General features: G+C 41.5%; 1 pseudogene; it reads right to left on the reverse strand.

The window, feature by feature from the left end:
* Nucleotides 1-1232: 1232 nt before the first annotated feature.
* The window catches only part of LOC143389532 (beta-chimaerin-like), a 101764-nt pseudogene continuing 76459 nt past the window's right edge, over nt 1233-26537 (reverse strand).

Consider the following 26537-nt stretch of genomic DNA (forward strand, 5'->3'; position numbering starts at 1 on the left):
GTTTTTGATGTTTTAAATATTTCACCTATGTTACAAAATATAGAAATCTTGGTGGGAAAGGCTCATGCTAAAGATCCATATAACCAATAGGATGGAACTATAGAAATAAAATCATATGAAATTTTTCCCAACAGGGTTACTTTTCTCAAGGAGGAAGATATAGCTGGCAAAAACCAACCTATTTATTCTTACTTTAAAAATAGTTTTGTTTATAAAACAAAAATACAAATAATTGACGGTTATTCTTCAGGTTCACTTTGCATCAATACCAAAATGTGACAAAAAAATTTCAAATTTTTATTAAGGTATGAGTACTAAAAGCTTGGCCAAAGAGGAAAGAAGCCAAGGGCTAACTGTTTACATGGTCCAGATAACATCCTGTGTCCTCAAATTGTTTTATGTGAAACAGCCACATTCTGCATGTTCGAGGCTATACACACATAATATGAAATGACCATGACCAATTTCAAAACATACTTTGGGAATTCACAATTTTTTTATGGGAAGAAAATCTGGGGATGCTTCAGGCCATCCTATAATTGCTATAAACCTACACTACACGATAGCAGAATGCCAGTGCTTAAGAGCAAAAACTATCAAAAGCATGAACACATGTGGCAGGTGAAATTTCACTGAAAAGCATTGATAAGGACAGAGGTATGTCAAGGTAATACTGCATTTGCGGTCAACTTCTTCCGGGTATCACAGCAAGAACACAAGAAACACAGGGTAATAATCAATGTACTGCATTGAGTTCTGTTTGCTAAAATAAAATAACATTCTTGCAGCTAAAATAAAAATACATCTTACAATATAGGTTTCATTTAACATTTAACATATAGAATTGTCTTCTTTTTTGTAAGTGGAAAATGTATAACTGTATCAAGTACCTTTATGAATTAAGTTCCCTTTTGTTACTGATAAGACTGAAGCTTAAAAGTTACATTTTTTAATAAGTTAAAGAAAGATTTATTAATCACTCTTCCAGCAAAACAGACATACATACAAGGCATGGCAATTGACCCAAGGCCAGGGGTTTTTCTCGCCCTCACCCTTGTTCTCATGTGGAGGAGGACGTGTCTATGAGACACAGTACTAGACTCTGCAATCCACTGCGGTCCAGGAAACTCTGTCACTTGTTTGAAAAGAAAATCAAGTGTGAGAAATGTTTATTTATTTAGCTCTATCAGCTTGGATAGGGCTGGGACCATTCAGCTCATGTCCCTGATGGATTAGAACAAAACATGTTCGTTTTCTATTAAAATTTGCACAATCAGCTTTTGGTACTGCATGTCATGGAGGGTGGTGAGAGTGCTGTCCTCAGGGGGCCACATCAGGGTGGGCCCAAACATGATCTCCAGATTTTCTGCTTTCATGTAATTGTCTTTTTCATTCATAGTAACCCTGCAAAACAAATACACACAGAGACGTCGTGTAGACATGCGGATGAATTTCCATACTATTACATACTTAAATCCCAAGACTATCTCTGGCTCAGGAAATTGCAAAAGCAAATTGTGAATCAGAATGGCAGAAAGGCATTTTTCAATAGGCAATTTTCCAATTTGTTTTTATTTTAAATTGTTGATATTGCCTTCGGCCAGTGGAAGTGAATGACATATGAATCTAGTATAGACACAATTTTAAAAATTGGAAAATCAGCCCTTCTCACTAAATAAATATGAAACTGTCATTTAAGAAATATTGGTTTGGAGGGGCAGAGGATTACCAACTGGCCTATGGGTCATCTATGGAAGTCTTTTTCCTTGTTGCTTCCTATTGGCCTGTAAGCTGCAGAATGGGAAGCTAAGTGCAGTTCCTGTCTTCTGGGAGGGCTGGTGCCACAGGAGAATGCTTGCTTGCAGAATGTAGCCAGGCCATTATCATGGGACAGTGGAACTCCTGGGAGGTGGCCAAGCTGGAAGGTGGTGGGCATTATTTCTAGTTCCAACAGAATGAGGTCTGGAGCACTAATTATCGTTGGAATTGAAAATCATCATTTGACATACAAATAAAAATAGCAGAGCCTTTAGGAATGAAATTCAAATGCCAAAGTTGGCTTCCTTCCTTCGTAATGCAATAGAATCACTATCTCCCAGATTCTTGCTTTCAGGAATTTAGGCTTTAGACTGTTCATCATATATCTAAAAAGAAGGTTCTTCAAGGCAGAGCAAATGATAATTAAAATGTGTTTAGGTTTTGTACTGGAGGGTATCCCTTTCTGACTATTCCCTGAGAGATCATTAGGATTAGCCACTTAATATTATTTTAGGAAGTCAACCCAGTTTGGATCATTTTCATGCAGCAAAGCTAAGAAGAAAGTAGGAATGAGGACATGCTAGAGGATCAAAATACTCACATCGCCCTATGAGGTTAAGTACTATACCTGATCAAATAAAATGTTTAGCAAACCCATCACAATAAAACCCTGAAATTATTGACATTTACAGTTCAGCTGGGAGATGCTAGCATTCTTCCTGATAGAGACATTTTGCTTTACAAAGTGTTATTATCATATAATTAATTATGATATTAATTGAAATGAAAGAAACAAGTTGCAGCTAAAAGTCAGATGTGGCACTCATAATCTATTACATATCCAAAAATTATTTATACTCTTACATTCAGTAAACTCATCAAAATAGGAATCTTCTGTTAAGGTCTGTAAACAAGTCAGATTGGCACCTGTTATTTTGCCAGAGAAATGTTAGAGTCTGTAAACAAGTCTGGATGGCGCCTGGCCAAAAGCCAGAGGGAGTGGTTTGGGGAGTAACAAAAGCGAGCCATTAAGTGTGGAGATTCCTTATTGGTTGACTGCTGTATCTATTTTATGCTAATTAGATAGGCTGTGTAAAATGTATAAATACCGCTCTTATTCTAGAATAAACGGCTTCCATTCCTGCTGCATCAATCTACACAAGTAGTTCGTCGCCCCCCCCCCCCCCCGGCAATCTTCTGAACTTTATGTTACTGTCTCTGATCACCTTGGATCTGAGCAAAAGTCTTATAAGGCAGAAAAATTTATACAATATTCTCCACTTGCTTCTTTTCACTTACCGAGTGGATCTGTAATTTGGACTCTGTATACACTTTTTGGTTCATTGTATCTAAGAAAGGGCAGCTGACATATATCTTCAACAAACAGGGAGAGACACATAGAAGCACACTGATCCCTCCAATATTCAAAGATCAACTTGTTAATCTCATAATAAATGTACAAGGAAGGAAAGAGAGATTTAAGGGGAAGAGTCTGGAACTAAAGGCTATAATATCCTGTAAACATCCAAACATCTCCACCTGAAGGCTTCCACATACATAGCTTAGTGTGTGGTAGATCCTGTCTGAGATAGCCCCCAAGAGTCCCTGCCTCCTGGAAGTATGGGCTTGACTTAGTCACTTGCTTCTAACAAACACAATATAGCAAATGCAATGGGATGTCACTTCTAAAAAGACAAAAAGACCGTGGGTGCCCTTGCTTGCTTGCTTGCTTGGAAGGAAGTCAGTTGGCATTTTGTGAGCTGCCTATGGAGAAACCCACATGGTAAGGAAATGAGGGTGACCTCCAGCAAAATCCAGTGAGGAAGTGAGCCTTCAGCCTAAAATCCTCTGAGAAACTGAGTCCTGCCAACAATGTGCTGAGTGACTTGGAAGTGACTGTTCATCTCATCAAGCCTTCATATATGATACTGCAGCCTGACTCACAGTTCAAATGCAAACTCATTAAGAACCTTGAACCAGATGCACCTAGCTCAACCATATCCAGATCCCTGGCCCATAGAGACTATGAGATAATTAATTTTATGGTTTCAAGCCACTAAGTTTTGGGGACATTTTTTTACTTGGAGACACACAGAAAAACAAAAACAAGAGATCATGTTGGAAATGTGCTCTGAAAGAAGACAGACTGGTTCAGGCATCAGGGGTTAGGGTGGGCAGTTGGTGGAAGATGAGATGAAGTATGTACAAGACTTGTGTTGGAGCAAGATGCAGCTATGGAGGCAGGGTAGACAAGTAGTTAAGACAGAGAGTAGGCTCTGGTTTGTTCTTCCTGGATTTCAAACCTGGGTTCACGTCTGCGGATTAGCCACTTAACTTCTCTAAGATTCAGAAATCTGATATGTCTTCCACTGTGTAATCCATTGTTGAATCCAATGTGTACTGATGTTACTCAGTTTCCCCGAATGAGGGTGGAGTCAGATTAGAAATATTAAAGTTATGAGAAATTTAAGAAATAAAGCAAGACATGGAAATAAATGAAAAATGGGGGCATGGTTAGATGATCCAGCTCTAATGGAGACTGGATCTCACTACAAAATGGAGCCCACACTTTATTTAAATGGGTAGGAACCAATGGGATCCAGTGTAAAGAACTTCCTGAGGAAAACTGGATGAGGCGACAAAAACAACCTGGTTGGGGCTTAGCAGGTTATGCCCACTGCCTCTACTTCCGGGCAGCTTTCTTTGAACCCATGACTCTCTGAGCCAATGAGCAGGGTGTCAGCATAAACTGAGTGGTCTTGAATCAGGGGGTTTTAACTGAGAGTTCTCAGAAGAGCAACCCCTCTGCCTTGAGATGGCTCAAACAAACCCATAATTCATCCATGGCCTCTGACAGTGAATGCTCCCAGCAGTACCCACCTCCCAGGAATGACACCTGGAAAGTACATGAAACAGCTCTTGACCCAGAGCAAAGGCCCTCGTGGCCATGTGTGGGGCTAGCCCCAGGAGGCAGCACAATCCACTCTCAAGAAGCACCTGCTCATTTTGTGCATCAGGGAGGCACTAACTGCCCCAGGAGCAGATCAGTAAGAGGAGGCATCTGCTTACTTTTTGAGTTGGATCATTAGGTACCGCAGGGTCTCATAGTGAGCAGGAGGCAGTAGCATCAGCACTTCATGGACAGTTTCCAGCCTTACGTCTGCATTGGAGATTTCTGTGAAGATCAAATAGAACCCATATGATGCAGAGTTACATTGTACCATTAAAGTTTTCAGAGAGCTAACAAGAAGTCTTTTGTTTGTTTTATCCAGAAATGGGGAGAGTCTAACAAAGTCATGTAATTTCAGATACTATTTCACTTAAATGAGTCAGTTTGTGTCCTGCCTCATTACAGAAAGTCTGGGCTGAGTACCACAGGCTTGTTGAACATTCATGATGTGGGTGGTCCAGATGGTGGATTCTGTCCTCCTTCTTCAGGAGCAGATTCCAGGAGAATGCTTATAATCTGGCGGAACACGTGCAGACTATGTTGCCCTTCTGAACACTAGATTTGTCGGGGATCTCACTAACACAAACTCTAAACTATATCACTTCTGGTGTTTTGCCCTTGAAATTATCTAGTAAGTCTCTCCCTGGCAGGCTTCAATCACTAAATACATTTTCTTTCTTTTTTAAAAATATTCTATATTTTAGTTGTAGTTGGACACAACTACTTTATTTCACTTTTTTATTTTTATGTGGTGCTGAGGATCAAACCCAGGGTCTCACATGTGCGAGGTGAGCGCTCTACCACTGAGCCACAATCCCAGCCCACTAAATACATTTTCAATGCAAGTAGATTGGCAGGTGGGCCAGCCAACCCAGCCTGCATTAATGGCACTTATCACTAAACTGTTCGCAGGGTCTACTTTGTTGTACAGCCCAGGTTAGGATGTAGATACTGGGCACATGCCAGGAAGAGGACATGCTTCTGGAGTCTGGGTCTCCAACAGTATTGGCAGACAGTCAAAGAAAGGTTTCCTGCCATTCCTCCTGGGGTAGAAGGTACCCAGCCTTCCCTGCCTAAGACCACCAGAATCCAGGAAGGAACAGTCTTAAGAGGGAGCAGGGCAATAACTCATCTGGAAAGTACAGCTTGCGTGAATCTCAATCTGCCCTTGTCTCTTCCTATCAGGTATTTCATTAGTATATTTAAAAGCACAAAACTGTACTTTTCAACCATTAAAGATTAAAAAAAAAAAAAGGGCGAACCAAAAAAATGTTCCTCAAAGTGGGCTTAACTTCTGTGTCATGTCTCTCCTTTTTCTCATTATTACTTGTTCCTAGGAAAACATAGCCACTCCCCTGACATTCCCTCTGCTTTCATTCCACTCTCTCCTGAGGGCAGTGGGTCTGGTGGGAAGCAGGGAATGAGCCACGGTGGCTGAGGAAGGATGAGTGCCAATGGGTGAAAGGTCATAGCATGATACTTGGCATAGTTTATTCTTGGCCTTCTATTAATTTTGAAGACCATTAATGGGCAAAACTTGGATGTGACTCTAATCTGTTCTCAATGTGATTCTGCTTAGAGGATGCAAGGAGCTCATCAATACGGCTCTCCTTGGAGAACATCTGATTTTTTTTTTTACTACAAAACTATTGAGGTTTTCAACAATAGAATGGGCCTGACTGTGCTGGCTCTCAGCATACAGGGAGTGACTAGGAGAGACGGAACTGCCTGGCACCCGGCTTCTGCCCCACAGACTTGGCTTAGTGCTGGTCCAGCTCAGCTGGTGAGCTATGCCTGGTTTTCTATCAACTGTACTGTTGTGCCCACTTGGCAAAATGCTCAGGCGATAATTTCAACAGTTCTGAGTTTTAATTTTCTTGAGGGTGAAAGCAATGTACTGAAAGTCTGGTACAAATAAAAAATTAGTTCTCAATACTCACTAGCTGCTTCTATAAATTTGGAATAGGTGTCATACGTGATGACAGGGATGGGTAATTCTCTGAAGTACAATTTAAGGGCTCCAGTGATGATGTTTATGTCTGGATAGATGTTGGCAGAAATGTCTGCCTTTTCCCCATCTGAAAAACAGCCAGCAATCCAAGTCCTGATGAGGACCGTATTTCACCAAGTGAAGGCATGCACAGAAAGGAGGGAGAGAGAGAAAGAGAGAAGGGGGGAGGGAGGAGAGGGAGAGAAAGAAAGAGATAAAAGGAAGGAAGGAAACAAAGAAAGAAAATAAAAGAAAGATACAACAATGAACAGTTCTACTACATCTCCATCAGTATTCTTTGAACTTGGATTTGAAGGTCATGTACATGAACTAATTGTTGAATTCCTTCAGTTACTTCTGTCTCTTTCAGGCTCACTTAGCCCCTTGGACTTCAATCTGGGAAACTTTAACCTCACCTCATGTATAGGTGAGGTTGTATTTCTTAGCACTTTTTACAATCATTCTCAGTATACACACACACACACACACACACACACACACACACATATTTATATATTTACTTTTTATTCTACCATTAGTAAATACCAGTCCATTTTAACTATCACTGACTATGAAATTTTTTGGATTAAAAAAAAGTTTTGAAATTATAGATAGGGAAGAGGGGTTGGGGGGGGAAGGGAGGAGGCAGGGGATTAGCACGAATGGTGGAATGTGATGGACATCATTATCCAAAGTACATGTATGAAGCCACGAATTGGGTGTCAACCTACTTTATATAAAGAGATATAAAAAATTGTGGTATATATGTGTAATATGAATTGTAATGCAAAAAAATTCATGTATAAAGACATGAAAAAATGTTTCGATCACATGGTACTATTAACATCTTTTGTGTGGAAAATGAAATGAACAAATGCTTCAGCAAATTTGGAAACAAAACAGCTCTTGGATGTAGAGACAATAGTAAAACCTTCTTCCTGCCATATATACCATATTGATCCCATCATTTACATATTTAGCAAACATTTATTGAGAATCTAGCATGGGGCAAACACAGTTAGGCTCTGGTGAATCAAAGTAGAAAAGAGATGCTCCCTTCAAATAGTTCCAGCTAGAGAGAACTCATAGCTTGTCAGTTACAAGAAGAAGGGATGCTTCCTGGAGACCTGAGCACACAGTGATGCAGGGGACGGAAACAGAGCTCTCAGGTCAGCGTGGGGTGGCCAGAGAGGCTTCGTGAACAACAGAAGACTTGACTCATGATTCACAGGTGTTTGCCAGACAAACGTGCACACATTCCAGATGGATAGAACATGTGAGCTTGGGTGCTTCTCCGTAATGGCATGTAAAGTGTCCTTCAGGGAGGCTGGCATGTAAGGTCCAATATGGAGGAAGAACGGAAATTGGCCTGAGCAGCAGATAGGGAGGCCACATCATGGAAGACCTTGTGGACCACACTCTATCCAGTAGGCACCCCAGGCCCGGACTCACTGTACCAGGATTATGTGGATTGTTTATTAGAAATCTAGATACTTGGGCTCATCCAGATTTCAGCATGAGTCCTCAAGGTGGGCCCTGGTGGTCTGCATTTTTAACAAGTTCTCCAGGTTGGCCTATGTCTGACCTAAGAGATGATAGGCACTGGGAACTGTATGCTGTAATCATAAATAACAGAGGAGGTACCTCCTAAACGTCCCCTGGCTTCCCTCTTTCAGCGCTGGTGACTCTCATTCCTATGCTCCCTTTTGTGGAGTTTTGAGAGAAGAGAAAAAAATCCTGAGATGGGCCTGCAGAGGAGTGCTCCAGGGCCATGTGGACTGGCTGGCTTTCAAATGGTTAAACTTACTTCCTCCTCATGTGGTCACCTGTCCACACTTCCCCCAGAGAGAGAGAGAGAACTGGGAGATTTGTAAAGCATCATTGCTCAGCTTCCTGAAGAGTAATACTCAGTAGTTCTGAAGCTCAGTTCCTACTCTGAATGAGTCTGGTTCCATCAGAAGAGTGCTAAGCATAAGTAAAATGGCATTCAGGAGAGCACAAACTCACCTCTGTCAAAGGCCATCTTGACATCTTCAATGTGTTCAGTGAACCCAGACACTCTGTAAAGGCCTTCTGACTTTAATCCTGTAGAGTGCAGGGAGAGAGGGACAGAGGGAGGGATAGAGGGAGGGAAGGGAGGGTGAGGGAGGTTGAGGGAGGGAAAGGGAGGGAAGGAGACACACACACTTTAATCTCAGTGTCTCAAAATATCTTAAAAAAAGACTAATTTTAAATGTACACTATGTAATATGAGTAAATGAACAAATATTATTAGTGATCTTCTATGGCACAAACTGTTGAGTCAAAACTTGGACTTGCCAGTCCCATTTCCATGTAAGTCTGTGTCCCTTTGCTTGGGGATCTCAATGGAGATCTGGCCTTCTTCCTGCCTGGCTTTACAAAGCAACCCCCAAATTTAAGGTTCTCATTAACCATAGTCTCCTACTTCCTTTGTTCATCATTTTGCTGGACACCCATTTCACCAAGGGAAGCAACCGGGCCGAAAGCCTGACCTCTTCCATGGGTTATGCTGTATGTGGCACTGTGCTGGATACATATACACACTTATGTGTGTGTAATGCATATTATTCTGATTCTATTGGAGATATTAAAATTTTATGGATTTTTTATGTGTAATTGTAAGATGATATGTTAAATAACTAAGCATGATTGATTTCATTATTATGCCTTCAGGTAACTGATCATACAAACAGATGTAGGAAAATAAAATTCCATTTACTGGTTTTGGAAACGTTATCACTGAGTATTTAGGTCAAAGAGACTTGGTTTCCACTCCTCAAGTTTATTGATTTGTTAAGATAGTTTCTAAAATGCAGGCTGTTTGTATATACACAGTGGGTGATGTATCAGATCAAAAGTATCAGAAAGAATAGAGGACCAGAGCCAGGCACAGTTGCGCACACCTATAATCCCAGTGATTTGGAAGGCTGAGGTAGGAGAATCGCGAGTCAAAGCCAGCCTCAGCACCTTAATGAGACCCTAAGCAACTCAGTGAGACCCTGTTTCTAATAAAATACAAAATAGGGTTCAGGATGTGGCTCAGTGGTCTAATGAACCTGAGTTCAATCCCCAGTATCTTAAAATAAATAAATAAATAAATAAATAAATGTATGTCCAGGTTTCAGAATTCATATGCCAAAAGTTAACTGCTGTCAAAACTATAACTATAGGAAAAAATAAGCAAACAAATAGCTTCCATTGCAGTATACTTCTTGCAATATACCTTTGTCAGACACTTTTTTTTTTTTTGGTAATAGGGATTGAAGCCAGGAGTACTTAACCACTGAGCCACATACACAGCCATTTTTTATATTTTATTTAGAGACAGGATCTTGCTGAGTTGCTTAGGGCCTCACTAAGTTACAGAGGCTGGCTTTGAATTTGTCATCCTCCTGCCTCAGCCTCCCAAACTGCTGGGATTACAGTCATGTGCCACTGTGCCTGGCTGTCAGACTCTTGATTACTAACATATAGGCTCCTGTTTTTGTTAATTTGGTAAACACTTTTTATATTCTATACACCATATGAAAGAATCTGTATTAGCTTTGCATCAGAAACAAAAAACACTATGTAGCATAAATTCCGGCCCTTCTCCTCTCCTGCAGCCTTGACATATGTTCTCAGTTAATCCCAGCTCTTTTGTTTCAGTAACAGTTGCCACTGCTCATCAACTGGAGTTAACCCACAAGATGAAAGAAACCGGGGTGCCATCCTGTTCTAGATGGCACAGGAAAACTTATCTCAATAATGTTGGAACAGGTGCTGCCTCAGAGCTGGGCAACTGATCCTGCAGGTTGACAGGAGAGGAATCTGGGCAGGCCTCACTGAGGAGCTCATCTTTGAAGGAAGTCGTGAAGGATGGGTTGGAGTTTGTCAGAATGGCAGAGGCTGCCAGCTGTCCTTTTCATATTTGTTCTCCCATCTCTCAGTTTTCATGGAATCTTTTTTTTTAATATTCACTGCAATGTCCAATGCATTTCTGGCCAATGCAGAGAGAGCAGAAGCGATTCGTACAGCCTCTGCATTGTAACCTTAAAGGGAAAGAGATTGTCCTTTCCCCCTTCCTGTTGGTTAGAATGCAGATGAGACACTGCAGCCAACTAGGGGGAGAAGACAAGGGCAATGCCCAAGCAGGACAGAGCAGCAGGTGCAGGGCCTGGGTTGCAGCCCCCAGGGAGCTGTCTGACTAGCCCTAGACCACGGCCTGGATTGTTCCTGGAGAAGTAAACAGATGTCTGTCTTGTTGAAGACGCTATTATTCAGGATCTCTTGACAGCACCGAAACACCTGGGCTAATAGGGTCAGACAGGCAGACTGGGAGGTGGAGTTAGAGGTTGGTCATTCTGGGAGAAGGTGACAAGAAGTAACACAGGTCCTGTATGTTGGGCACTGTACTAAATCTGTTATATGTATCAACTCATATAATCCTCACAACCACCTTATAAAGTGTAATTGATTCTACTTAATTTATAGATAAGGAAACAGACATTCAAATGGGCAAGTGGCTTGCTCAGGTTCATGTGGGTAGTGGTGGTCATGCAGGTGGGAAGGTGTCATGTGAATTTCTTCTAGATGACTGCTGGATTCAGCTTGTACCTGAAGGCTTCTATCATCTGCAGCTCCAATCCCTTTGTAGTTTCTTGGAATAAATTTCCAATCTGGGCCACTCTTTCTATTGTACTGGGTAGGCTTAGTGCTATTCTCCCCACGGTCTTTCTCCCCTGAAAGTCAGTCATGATAGGAACTTTGGATACCTAAAGTTACTCAGAAAAGTAGCAGGATTCCAGCTTCTCCAATGAAGCCAAGTTCCTGTCCTTTGCCCTGACTGCAGGCTCTGACCCTAAATTTGCAGTGCCTTTCATACAGCAGGACCCAGGGCCACTTGTCTCTGCCAGTGTTGGGGTGCCTCTCCTCTCTTGGGCTAGTCAGCCCTTGCAAGGGACACCTTCACCAGATCCCAAAGCATTAATTGAATTCTAACAGCCACAGTGGTGAAAAGGAAGGAGGCATTTCTCACAATCTGAGATTAAGTGAGCCAGTTTTCAGAACGACTATAGCTTTCATCCTTAGGAGAAGCAGGATCATTTCCTATCTTTAAAAGGCTTGAGATAACAAGCTACAATGTCCTGCTTTGTTTTGGAAAGAATTGACTCATTGTCCAATGAATAGAAACCTGTAGAATATATTAAGGCAATTTGGACACAATAATGGATACCAATGTAGCGGAATATAATACAATCACTGGTCAATTATGCAAATTATATTCAGCAACACAAATTCTCCCCAATCAGACCTGGTCCATTATGTCCTGAATATTTGATACTGAATAGTGGCCAAAGGAAGCAAAAATAAAGGAAAGATCACTCTAGCATAAATATAAAGAAATTTTTTGCGGGGGGGGGGGATGTTACTGTTTTTCTTGTCAACTTGATTTTTCATTACATAGATCTTTATAATCTTTGAAATCTTTTCTTTGAAATAAACAGAATCAATATTAGAAGTGAATTTTATATGGTAGTACATGTATGTATTGATCGATAATTTCTGTACTACTTAATAGAAGAACATTTTAAGATCTCTCCCTCCTTTTCCTATCCTTCCCTCCCTCCCTCCTTTTCTTCCTTCCTTTCATCTTTTCTTTTTATTTGGTACTAGGGATTGAACTGAGGGTGCTTTACCACTGAGCTACATCCCCAGTCCTTTTTATTTATTTTTTTATTTTGAGACAGTGTTTCACTAAGTTGCTGAGGCTGGCTTTGAATTTGTGATCCAGGAACTTGTGATCCTCAGCCTCCTAACTGCTGGGATTACAGGCATATGCCATGATGCCCAGCTTTAAGATCTATTTCAAAACTCTCCCTGCCATAACCTTTCTTAATTATCCTCAAATATGATGAAAACCTCATCCTTTGTGACCCCCATGGTGCTTTAAATATGGACACCCACAATAGGTATTTGCCCTTCTGATTCTCCACACTGCAATATGAATTTCTTGAAGTCAAGAATGGAGACTTTCAGATCCTTAATCTCTAGCACATAGTAGATGCTTAGTAAACATTTGTTGAAGGCATACATGCATGGCTTGAGGAAACGGAAATTGAGAGAGTTGGTAGGAATTATTTTATCCTCTATGTGAATGTGTTTCTGTATGTGTGCAGTTAGTTCATTTTCTCAAAAATGATAGTAGAGTGAGTCTGTTTCCCTGACAACAGGAAAATAAACTGCAAAAATATAATCAATGTATTATCAACAAAAAGTATTTTTCAAACCTCTTGCTTCATTTTCCCGAATGAATATGTCAACCACCATAGCCCTCTGTGTGTCGTGAGCCTTTACGAGTGTGGTGAGGTCACAACAGTACACTTTCTTGATCCTCTTGAGATCGGGTTGGCAGTCATTGGGCACATGCTTGGAACACTGCTTGTGCACATTCAATCCACAGTCTAAAAACAAAGGAGCCACATTAGTCTTGGTTGGTCCTCTTGTCAATGCCCAACACAAATTATACGCTGCCCCAAATAGTAACATCCACACCCAACGGTTTGATGTATTCCTCTGCAACATCCATCTCATTCAGAAGTGAGAGTTTCTACTAGAAGAGGAAGTAGGAGATTCATCTTAACTCACAAAACTCTGATGAAAACTCCGCATTTTTGTCATTAAGATTTCTCTGTTGCTGGACCATAAGAAGAGACAGACACCTTGCTGAGATAGTTTAGGTAATTAGGCCGCTTACGTACATTTTTCCTCTCTGGACTTGGACTCTTTGGGTTCACATTAGGCTTTTGAGTTTTGGGTTTTCAAAGCTGGTAATGGCTCATAAAGGGCACTAGGACTTATGCTGGGTTGTTTCCTTAATTCCTGGATGCTCATTTTGTGGAAGACAGAGTTACTGTCTTTGGTTTGGGGCACCCATTACCATTGAAACTTTCTTTGCCTTTCCTGGATCTTTGCCCAGAGTTCCCTCCCAATCCCTTCCTACCTGCTGGGCAAGTTGGGGAGGCCACTTCCCCTTCTACCTGCCTTATTTTGACACCTATGTGTGGAAACAGTGTCTAACTGCACACCAGGGGCACTACCTGAGCGTTTATAACAATACCATGAAATGTGATGATTAGAGTAATTATTTATAAAGCTCCTATCAAGATCCCAAGCTGCTTTTAAATTCAATAAACACATTAAAAGTCTTGTTAGCAGTTAGTATCCACTGACAGAAGTTCTCTGACAGTAAAGAGGCACATAGACTACTTTCTGGAAAATAAAAATTTAATGCTAAAGTTGTTCACAGGTGACTTGTGGTCAAATCAAAGTCTTGTTTTTCCTATTATAAAGAATAACATTTTTATATACAACACACACACACACACACACACACACACACACACACACACATATACACATACTTTCTGGAGAAAGTAGAGATAGGCTTTGATTTTTGAAGTCCTCCACTAATCCACCATGCCCCAGAGTAATAAATATTATAGTCACGTGTTTTATAAAAAAACACTTAACCATATCCAGGATTTCAGAGGCTCTAACTTCTCTGAAATCATCAGTAATAACTTCTAAGTAATTTTTCAGTAATGTTTTCTTGCTGAGACCTCTGTCTATGGTCACCAGTTTGAATCCATCTTAGTTTTATTAACATGAGAAATTCAGCAAAGCTTAAACAAAATTCAATAATATTTTGATAGATCTATTTAGTGAATGTAAATTTTGGCTACCTGGATTAAATAGAACAGTCTGGTTTTCTTGTTGGGATCCACTTTCAGAAAATAGGGATCATAACCGCATCTGCCTCTTAAGGTGATCAAAAGCATCAATTAAATTACTAGAATGTGCTCAGCATATTGTCTGAACACTTTAAGTATGACCATTGTATGTATTATGTAAATATCAAGTCAAATAAAATAAATAGTGTTTATAGTAATAGAAAATATACGACCTATCTAGCTACTCATTAGTAATTTTCACTGTGTCTTACAATTCATTTAAAATTTCTTGTTAGATTATGGTAAAAAATGCATTACATGAAATTTACCATTTTAACCATTTCTAAGTGTATTTTACTGTACTACCATTACTGCCATCAGTCTCCAGGCCCTTTTCATCTTGCAAAACCAAAACTCTATGCCTCCCAAACAATATCCTGTGCCCCTTCGCAGTCCTTGGCAGCCACCATTCCACTTGCTCACTCTATAAACTTGACTACTCCAGGAGCCTGATGTGAATAGAATCATACTGTATTTATAATTTCACAATTGCCTTATTTCATCTAGCATGTTGTCCTCTAAACACATCATGCTGTATGTAGAGTGCATCAGGAGTTTCTTCTTTTTTTTGAAGATATACCCTGATTCACTCACAACAGGGAGAGATAAGAGTCCTACCAACCTTGAAGACAACAACATCTGGGTCTCTTTAGCCTTTGCCCTCAGGGTCCATGAGTGTTGGGATTGCCTTCCTTTTTAAGAATGAATGCAATTCCATTTCTTGTATGTCCATGTCACCTTTTGTTTATCCATCCACCCATCAATGGACACCTAGGTGGCTTCTATCATCCCCTACTGCAAATATGAATGTGCAAACATCTGTTGAAGATCCAGCTGTCAGTAGTTTTGGGTATTAGTCAAGGTGTGGAATTGCAGGATCATAGAGTAATTCTAATTTTCATATAAACTTCATCTTAAGATTTGAAGCAATTTCATCTCTATGTAGAGTTTAATACTAATATTTTATTAAAATGAAGATATTTTATAAGAAATATTAAAATATTTAGCTTTTATAAACTAGCAGAATTTTCATGTGCTGCAAATAAGGCCCAGGAAATTAAAAATATTTATTTATTTTATTTTGTTTTATTTATTCATTCTAATTGGTTGCACAGGACAGTAGAATGCATTTCAGTTCATAGTACACAAATGGGGCACAATTTTTCATTTTTTCTGGTTGTACACAAATAAAAATATTTAAAATAAGGAGAACTGAGGGCGTGATGGCTGTTTTTAGACTTTAATGCTGTTTTCAGCCTTCCTAATTCTCAGGGGACATAAAAGGTGAGAAAATAGCCAATGGAGAGAGCTAACAATATAGTTTGAGACTGTGTTTTTATTAAGAAAAAAAATAAAAATAAATAATTTTATCCCCCCAAAAGCTGCTAATCGGGCTGGGGATGTGGCTAAGTGGTAGAGAGCTTATGTAGCATACACGAGGCACTGGGTTCGATCCTCAGCACCACGTATATATAAAATAAAGATATTGTGTCCATCTGAAACTAAAACTAAAAAAAAAGCTGCTGATCACAGCTAATGTGAAGTTCAGAGTTTCATTTTCATAATATTGACTTTGGACCAATTTCCTGCTCAATTGGATAATACCAGCAATGAAGGGCATTTTTTTCATAACTATCAGCTGGATAAGCTGAATTAATGAGTAATTCAGATATTCTACCACCAGGCTCAGCGGTTCAACCATGAGCTATGTCGTGACTCCTGGCAAGGCAATTTTTGGTGTTAATCCAGGTATCTGAACAATTCTGGAGAGGCCACCTCTGGTTTGCCACCTGCCTAAGGGATCTGCTATGGGTCCACATAATTCTCCAACATACATGTGAACCACTTGAACCCTCCCGCTGTCTACAGGGATGACTGCTGTACCTACAAACCAGGAGCTGAGAAGTCCTTTTCCAGGTAAAGGGGAAAACTGTGGTTGCCTGACCCTCAGAACCAAAATAGGAAATATAGGAAAGAAGATCACTTTAGTCTAGTGTCGTTAGTTGATTTGCTTTTAAATATCACATATGAATTATTTAAAAAATCATACCCTAGAGAGAAGGAAATCAGTCAAGAAGTTAGCGGAAACCCCATAGTCAGAAAAATCATGGTAGGATGAATTAGGAAGTCCAGTTCACACATTAATTTGGCAACCTTATGCCATTTTGTTCAATGTATCTTAATAAGGTGTGTGGTACCCTGTCAGCCTCCAATTCCAAGTGGAAAAACAGCCAGGTTTCAAACTACTTTGAAAATATGAAATATCAAATTAAGGTAAGTGGTTTCACTATTGATCTGATGACAGAAAAATACTGAACCTGGGCTTTGGAATCTGGCTGCTTTGAATCAATGTTCCACCACTCACCATGTGGCCAGAGGCAATTAAGAATGAGCTCTAAGACTCCATTTTCTTTTTCATTTAATGGTAGATAATTGCATCTTCCCTAGGGTTTGTTGGTGAGGCTAAATGACATCATAAATAGAAAATGTTTAACCTGTGCCTGTAGCAAATACTTACTAGTATTTTTATATTTTTTATGTCTTGCCTTTTATAGTAAGATGGGATGGGAAACAAGTATTGCTTTTCTATTTATAAAAATTCATTGAATTTTTTTTTTTCTTTTAAGGACTACTCTCTATTGGGGAGGTCTACCTAAGTCTTAAGGAAGTATACTTGTCAGGGTTTTTTTTTCCCTTTATTGCATAAACATGAGATATTCCTTTTCATTTTTGCAAACCCTTAAGAACATTCTCCCCATTGAGTACAGAGAGGCCTTGAACCCTCCAGGAAGCTAGACTTTTTTAGTTCATCTAGGCAGAGTCTCTAGCTCTGAAGAGCTGCTAACTCAACATGGCTGCACATTTCCATGATGGAAAATGGAGAAAGAAAGTTCCATGTCTACCTGAGCACCGGACTCCTTGGGCGATGAGCCCGCACATGAAATTTGCACAGTATTCACACCAGTGTGGGCCTCAGAATGTGTGGACCTGTGTTCCAAAGAGAAGAAAAGTGTCAACAAATTCAGGTATCTGGAGGCGGTAGTCTCCTGTGTTAAATGCATGGGTGAAATTAAGAAACAGCGGTCTCAGCAGGAGCCATCCCCACTGCCATTTTTTTTTCTAGTGAGGAACAGTTGCAAATGGATCTGGAGAAAGTAGAGATAGGCTTTGATTTTTGAAACCCTCCACTAATCCACCATGCCCCAATCAGAAAGGAATGTGGAGAAACAGTGAGATTACAGAGCCATGCCATCACCCAGAACAAGGCACTGTGTGTAGAGCCCAAATTAGCCTGAGTCAGTGGCTACAACCTGCATTTAGCTCAGCAAGTTCCGGAAGGCAGAACTCAATTACTGTGCCCTTTTGACTGAAGTTGTTCCAACCATCAGTAGAGTATTCAGTCAGGTATAAATAAGACATGATTATGGGATAATTAAAAGTTTCCAAGGCTTTGAGCCACTTACAAATAAAGGCATTAAAAAGAAAGTAAAGGAGTTGGCTGAAAATACAGGCTACCAATAGTATCCATGGAATTACATCCCCCAGAGGTCTATACTCATCAGGGCTTGCTGTGCCTTCCAGGAGGGTAAGCTGAAAGTCCCTCCTGGTTGACCAAAGTGCTGTTCTCATTGCTTGGTGCTCAACCAGTTGTTAAATATTCCACATATCACAAAGTAAGGATGGTCTTATCTCTGACTAATCAGGTACAGGTCCTCCTGTAACAGGATCATATATTAAGCCATGAGTTAAAACAAAAACCAAACAAAATAAAATAAATAGTTGTTCTCTGGCACTAAAGAACTTCAGAGCAGAGCAAATGATGTGGCCATGGTAAGCCAAGAACCACTGCAGTGTATTGGAGGTATACAAATTTATATGAAAAGGTTCTGATTTTTTTTAGGCCTTTGGAAATTTTAAACCTTAATTAACAAATAAAAGAAATGAAGACATTAATTTTTAATAGACTGGGAGATCTATATACAGCTTTTAATGAAAAAAAATCAGGACTACAAGTATGGTCACAATTTGGGAAGATGTTCATCAGAGCACAGCTTAAGATAAAACAGCACCCCTATGACTTCTTCATTCATTCATACATACTAGATATACATACTAGGGTGTACATAAAGTGGTGAGGAAAACAAACCTGGTTCCCTCCTAATGGAACTCACAGAGAAGTAAAAGCAGCAAAGAAAATAGATAATAAATTTTAATAAAACAACTTATGATCATGGTTTCTATGCAATAAAATTAAATTATAGTTATCTTTTGGTAGTTAAGCTAATCACATATAAATTGGTTTATACTGTTTTCTTTCTGAAAAATGTGAAAAAAATCTCTCAAAGTTGTATGTCATTTAAATGGAGGCATGTTCTACAAAGGTATGACAGAGTACTCCTTGTAGGAATGTGGGGAACTCATCCCGGGAGCATTTCACATAGGTCAAATGCCATGATTCACTCAGAGACCCACAGAGATTGAACCTGGTACTAAAAGCACCCACCAGTAAAAATGTCTTGTTGAAAGTTGGCGGCAAAGTTGGTTATAAATAAATTGCTGAGATTGCAAGATCAAATAAATATAATAGAAATATAACAAAAAAAATTGTACATAAATGATTGTGGGGGGAAAAAGACGTGGCTACTGCCAGAGAGGCAAAAAAGGGCCCAGTATTACCTGGGATGGGCAGGGAGGCCTCACTTGGAAGGTAACCTGGAAGAAGAGAAGAGCTAGTTTTGTGGGGAGAAGAACAGGGACCATTCTAGGCAGAAGGAATGTATGGAGGCCTTTCAGGAACAAAACAGCTTGGTGTGATTGTCCAGTGGACAGCCAGGATGGCTAGAACATGAGGAATGAGAGGGAGAGGAACTGAGATGAAGTTGAAGGCAGGAATAGAAAGTCACACAGGATCTTGAAGACTTTATTCATGAGCAAGGATTTGGTTTTAATCCAGGTACAATAAGAAATTATTATAGGATGTCAGTATAAAGATGATTTTTTTAAAAAGATTATTTTGATCACTGCCTTGAAAATGGAGGATATTAATGGTGGAATAGATTTGGATACTATGTAGTAGTCTAGCTGAGAAAAGCAGAGGCAGAGATCGGGAGGCTGGCAGTAGAGACGAGATATTTTGAAGTAATTTCCACAGCCTTATCATAGAATGCGTATGGTCTTTGAGGAAGAGAGGAATCAGGAATGACTCCTAGTTTCTAGCCTTGGAACTAGTTGGACAGTAATACCCTTTGCCGAGATGGGGAAGACAATCTTTGGAGAGAAAGTAAGGAATCAGCTTTAGATAGGTTAAGGTTAAAGACTCCCATGATACCCAATTGTTAATGTTAAGAAGGATTTCACACAGCTTTGATGACTTAGAGGAGGGCTGAGGCCTAAAGATATACTTTTGGCTATCCCTGACATATAGATGGTATTTAAATTATGTTAAAGGATAAAAGATATTAGGAATAGGGAGCATAAAACAAAGAAAAGAAAGTTTAACTCCATATCCTCAGTGCTCCACATTTAATGAAAACCAAGAACGTAAAGTATTTTAGAAGTCAAGAAATGAAGAGTGCTTTAGGAACAGAATGGGCCACCTTGTTAAATACTGGAAAGAGGTCCAATCAGATAAGCACTCAATGTTGATTCGGTTACATGAAGTCATCACCAACCTTTGCAATGACAGTGTCTTTGGGCTGGTGAGGACAAAAGCCAGATTCAAGGGAAATGAAGAGTAACTGGGCAATAAGGAATTGGAAAGAAGTCGAGCCAAATTCATCAAGAAGTCCGTCCATGACTTCCAGCAAAGAGAAAAGACTGCTCAGGAGAGTTCTGCCGTCAAGGGAATATTTTATTTTATATTTTATTTTTAGGTGAAAGACGTTAGAGCATGTTAATATATCAAGGGAGTTACCATAAGAGGTAGAAGATGCTGGAGATGCAGAAAAAAGATAAGCCAAGAAATGATGATCCTGGGAAGTTGAGAGAGGGTGGAATTTGGGGTAGATAGGGAAACAATATTCAAAGGGAAAAATAGTTAAGATTTTCCAGAGTTAGTAAAACACATAGAACCTGAAGATTGAAAAAAGCTAAATGAGTCTCAAATAAGACAAAGAAAAATAATCGACATAGATTGTGGTGACACTGCAGAATACTAAAAAAACAAGGAAAACCTGAGAAAGGACAGTAATTAGGGTGAATGCAGACTTTTCCTCAGCAAGAAAAGGTTAATGATTTTGGAAACACTTCATCAAAGTGCCCAGATAAGAATATTGCCCAACAAACTTTTTATTTATTTATTTTGAGACAGGATTTTGCCGTGTTGTCAAGATTGGCCTCAAATTTCAGATCCTCCTGCCTCTGCCTCCTAAGGGGCTGGGATTATAAACATGCCTCACTAAAGCTCGTTTGGCAGTCCAACCTTTACATCCAGATTATTATCATCCAAGAGAAAGGGAAAATAAAGCTATTTTCAGACAAATGGCAAGAATATCCTCCCACGGATCCTCATACAAAGACATACTAGGATATGCTCCATGAAGAGCAAATGCAACCCAAGAAGGAGCCGGAGCAATGGTGAGCAAAAAAGAAAAAAAAAAGTGACTACTGGTTAGTCTAATCCTGCATAAAACAATAACAATGACTAATTTTAGGGGACTTATAAACAATGAAAAATGATGTGAAGATTAAAGAGGATGAGGGAAGTTAAAGCTTCCAAGGTCCTTACAACTGGGGATGTTAGAAGAACTACTAGTAAACCAAAGGATATTTTAAATAATTTATGCATATTTAAAAAAATTTAGTATACCCAAAAAAAGAGTGAAATAGAATGCATAAATTAAAAAAAAACACATAAGGGAAAAATACTAGATTTGACCAAGCCAATTAAAAGCAGGAAATAAGGAAAAAGAAGCAATAAAAAAGCAGAGTGAAAGTATTTTTAAAATCCTTATAGTTTTCTAGTCACAATAAATATAAATGACTCAAATTTATCAAAGATACATTTTTGGATCCTTTAAAAAATCTTTGTAAGAAACACACTCAAAATTAATATGAGAGAAATGTAGGAAGTAAAAAGACATACCTAGTAAATGCTAGCCAATAGAAACCCAAAATAGATCATATATATCACTATTAGTGATAAGGATGAATCATAGTGAGATTTTTTTTTTTTTTTGTTCTTGGATTTTTATCGTACATCACAATATAAAGAGCAATGGACAAGTTCATGCAGTCCCAAGCAGTGATAATTGCATCACAATTGCTGCCTGTCTAAGAGTGATTGAAAACATCATTTATTGGATGGTACATTTTGATTCTAGAGATGATAAAAGGCACATGTTAGAATTAATGATATCACATATATATTTATATGGTTACATGTGATAGGGAGACCCTTAGAATATAAAGATTACTGATTCCCACACTTTCTCAGAAGTTGGAGTAGTCTGTGATGGGTGATGGTTTTAGCTTTGCTGAGATACATATTGCACATATTTTCTGTCAGGTGCACAGGACATGGTTCTGCAGTCAGTGAATGAATGTGGTGGGTCAAGCGCTCAATTCACATAGCTATGAGTACACCCATGCAGAAACTCACACTTTCCTTGTCATTGTATTCCTAAATATAACAGGCAAAGATTTCCTGCAGCCCTCTTAAATGACAAAAGTCTATTGTGGGGTAGTTATACACAAGCAAAACTACTCACCCGGCGAGGTAAGGAAGCAGGGCTGGGGTCTGCAAGGTCGGCAGCAAGGGCAGCAGCTTTGTTCCGCCTCGAGGAAGGCAGCGGGTCTGGGCTTCTGTGGGTGGTGGAAGCCTCTGCTTCCTTCTTGCCAGGAGATAAGGCAATGGGGGCGCGGAGGTCGGCGCCGGCAAAGTCAGCCTGGTTGGTTCCTGCCGCCGCCTCATTCCTCCTCCTCCTCAGGTGGCCGCCTGGTTCCTCCTCCTCAGGTGGCCGCCTCATTCCTGCCGCCGCCTGGTTCCTCCACCTCAGGCGGCCGCCGCCTGGTTCCTCCACCTCAGGCGGCCGCCGCCTGGTTCCTCCTCCTCAGGCGGCCGCCGCCTGGTTCCTCCTCCTCAGGCGGCCGCCGCCTGGTTCCTCCTCCTCCTCCGGCCGCCGCCTGGTTCCTCCTCCTCAGGCGGCCGCCTGGTTCCTGCCGCCGCCTGGTTCCTCCTCCTCCGGCCGCCGCCTGGTTCTGGCCGCTGCCTGGTACCTCCTCCTCCTCAGGCGGCCGCCGCCTAGTTCTTCCTCCTCCTCAGGCGGCCGCTGCCTGGTTCTTCCTCCTCCTCCGGCGGCCGCCGCCTGGTTCTTCCTCCTCCTCCGACGGCCGCCGCCTGGTGGTTCCTCCTCCTCCGGCGGCCGCCGCCTGGTGGTTCCTCCTCCTCCGGCGGCCGCCGCCTGGTTCCTCCTCCTCCGGCCGCCGCCTGGTTCTGGCCGCTGCCTGGTACCTCCTCCTCCTCAGGCGGCCGCCGCCTAGTTCTTCCTCCTCCTCAGGCGGCCGCCTGGTTCCTCCTGTTCCGGCCGCCGCCTGGTTCCTCCTGTTCCGGCCGCCGCCTGGTTCCTCCTGTTCCGGCCGCCGCCTGGTGCCTGGTTCCTCCTGTTCCGGCCGCCGCCTGGTTCCTCCTGTTCCGGCCGCCGCCTGGCTCCTCCTCCTCCTCAGGCGGCTGCCACCTTCCTGCCGCCGCCTGGTTCCTCCTCCTCAGGCCGCCGCCTGGTTCTGGCCGCCGCCTGGTTCCGGCCGCCGCCTGGTTCCTCCTCCTCCTCAGGCGGCCGCCGCCTGGTTCCTCCTGTTCCGGCCGCCGCCTGGTTCCGGCCGCCGCCTGGTTCCTCCTCCTCAGGCGGCCGCCTGGTTCCCGCCACTGCCTGGTTCCCGCCGCCGCCTGGTTCCGGTCGCCGCCTGGTTCCTCTTCCTCCTCAGGCGGCCGCTGCCTGGTTCCGGCCGCCGCCTGGTTCTTCCTCCTCCTCAGGCGGCCGCCGCCTTCCTGCCGCCGCCTGGTTCCTCCTCCTCAGGCCGCCGCCTGGTTCAGGCCGCCGCCTTCCTCCCGCCGCCTGGTTCCTCCTCCTCAGGCGGCCGCCTGATTCCGGCCGCCGCCTGGTTCCTCCTCCTCCGGCCGCCGCCTGGTTCCGGCCGCCGCCTGGTTCCGGCCGCCGCCTGGTTCCGGCCGCCGCCTGGTTCCTCCTCAGGCGGCCGCCACCTTCCTGCCGCCGCCTGGTTCCTCCTCCTCCGGCCGCCGCCTGGTTCCTCCTCCTCCGGCCGCCGCCTGGTTCCTCCTCCTCCGGCCGCCGCCTGGTTCCTCCTCCTCCGGCGGCCGCCTGGTTCCTCCTCCTCCGGCCGCCGCCTGGTTCCTCCTCCTCCGGCCGCCGCCTGGTTCCTCCTCCTCCGGCCGCCGCCTGGTTCCTCCTCCTCCGGCCGCTGCCTGGTTCCGGCTGCCGCCTGGTTCCTCCTCCTCCGGCCGCCGCCTGGTTCCGGCCCCATAGTGAGATTTTTAAGTCAGAAAGATATATTAACTTAATTCATATGGATGTGGCAACATGATCTCAAAAAACATAAAACAAAGATTGAATTACAAGGAGAAACTGACAAATCCAAAATCGAATAGGAAAGAGACTTCATAGGTAACCAAAGAATACACACTCTTTAAGAACACATGGAACATTTACATAAGCTGACTACAAGTCAAGCTTCAATATATACAAAAACATTGACACTATATTACTGTATATTAACAAATACATAATAATAGGTTGCCCAACTCCAGCATGTTTGGTATAATACATTTAGTACCAGTGGTACATGAGACCAAGTCACTCATAAATGGAAACTTGATATGTCTCAGAAAGAGCTTTTAAATTAGTGGGGGAAGGATGTCAGATAGATGAATTATTTCCTATTTCTTTCACTAGGCACCTTTCCATGGCCTCATTAGTCCCTCATTTAGTTGATACTCACATGCTGATGCTTATTGACGAGGGCCCTATTACTAGGTCTCTTTCAACCAGGTGAAGTTGAAAGAGATCAGAGGAGCAAGAACTCCCTGCACTTAAGGATCTCATTATCTACAAGAATAAAGAGGCAACTTGAACAATTATGTCAGTGACAATAGAGCATGTTGGAGATCCTGTGGTAGAAGAATGGAGAGAACGTAAATTATTCTGAGAAAGTTAGGGAAAGTGGTATTGAACTGGGTTTTGAAGGATGGATAGTTTACCAGACTGGGAACGATGAGCTGGCAGGGAAGCCACAGAGTTAACTGGGGAGCAGATGACTTGGGGACAACATTCTAAGATGAGGAAATAGCATAATCAAGACCCAATGACAGTGGGCTTTGTTTTGGGTGAAAGGCACTCTTTTTTATAGGTGGTTCAAAAGAGGGATGATACAATGCTCTTCTCTGAAACATCTGCAGTGGATAAGGTACCCTCATGGGAAATATCCCCATGCCTTGGAGGAAAAAATGGAAATAAAATATTTAGAAATTTAGAAATTAGGAGGGTAGCTGCAATATTCACTGCACACAAAAATGTACGTTGATAAAACAGAAGCTGACCTACTAACTGCTTTGGGAAATGTCAGATATATTAATCACAAATTTTCTATAATTGGCCTTTTTGTAAAAATTTTTAAAAATAAATAGAGAACATCAAAATCAATGCTTATTCACCCTGCTCATCTTTACCCACATGCTTTTCCAGCAGACATCCTTACTGCCTTTGATCTCATTTCTCCAGCCAAACAGATGCAGGTAGACATTGCAGACTCACAAATAACTCCAATGTCCCTCTCAGTCCTACAGAAATAAAATGGAATGGTAACAGAGAAGAATTGTGAAGTTAGCTAAACATTATTTTAGGCTCACTGCCTAATTTCCTTTTTTTGGGATGGGCTACTGTTTATTTTCATGGCTGATATATTGATCACTTTTCTTTTAGACAATCTCTACAACATAGATCACATGTGAATGTTAAGGGCCACCTCAGAGTCCATTTTATTTGGGGTTGACTTATTTGGCTACTCTCTTAGTAAAAACGCCTTGTATCTTAAAAGTCACTAATTGGCATTTTCCATTACTCAGCAGTTTATTGATTTTCAATAATATCTTTTTGGAAAAAGAACATTTTGCAAACTTTAGGGCAGTAACTAAAATACCCTAGACAGGAAGAAAATACCCCAGACAGGAAGAATGTCTGTCCAAGACTTACTGGGCATGGTTTGCCTGGAATTCAAAAACCACACCAAACAAAAAGATGGCATTACAGGAGATAAGGCATGTTTTATAAATGACCCAGGAATTGCCACTTAATAAAAACAGAGCCAGCAGAACTGTCAAGAAAAATCCCAGGCGTGTGTAGCAAGTAGCCCCTGGCTTGGCCCTTACTAAATGAACAGGATGTTATTTGTCTCACATCTGCTCAATCTGGAAGACAGTATTCTCTAGTGATTTTATAACAAATATGTTTTAGTGGACTGGTGTAAACATCTCTCAAATGTACAATTAGCTTGGCTCAGGATCTAGTTGTAAGAGAGTGGTATTTATCATGTGCCTGCAGTTGAGAAGATTTGCTTTTTCTCATCAGTCTATATTGGGGTTTATCAACTTTATTACCATTTGGGGCTTGAAAATTCTTTGTTGGGGCGTGGGCAGCTATCTTGTGCATTGTGGGATGTTGTGCAGCATCCCTGACCCTTACTCGCTAGATACCAGTAGCAAACCTCAGTGGGGACAAACCACAAATATCTGCAGACATTGCCAAATGTCCCCTGGGGGTGACATAGTAACCTTGATTGATATTCACTGGTATAGAATAGAACCGTACTGTCATTGGTATCATTTTTATTAAAAATGGGAACTAAGCAGGGCAGTTTGCATTTTTATTATTTAAATTAATAAGGGGAACATAAGTTGGGCATGATTATACCTAGGGAGACTGAGACAGGAAGGATTCAAAGTTTGAGGATCCTTAGCAAAACTCTGTCTCAAAATGTGTGTGTGTGTGTGTGTGTGTGTGTGTGTGTGTGTGTGTGTGTGTGTATGTTTATTGAG

The sequence above is a fragment of the Callospermophilus lateralis genome, unplaced genomic scaffold (assembly GCF_048772815.1).
Source record: "Callospermophilus lateralis isolate mCalLat2 unplaced genomic scaffold, mCalLat2.hap1 Scaffold_63, whole genome shotgun sequence".
NCBI lineage: Eukaryota > Metazoa > Chordata > Mammalia > Rodentia > Sciuridae > Callospermophilus > Callospermophilus lateralis.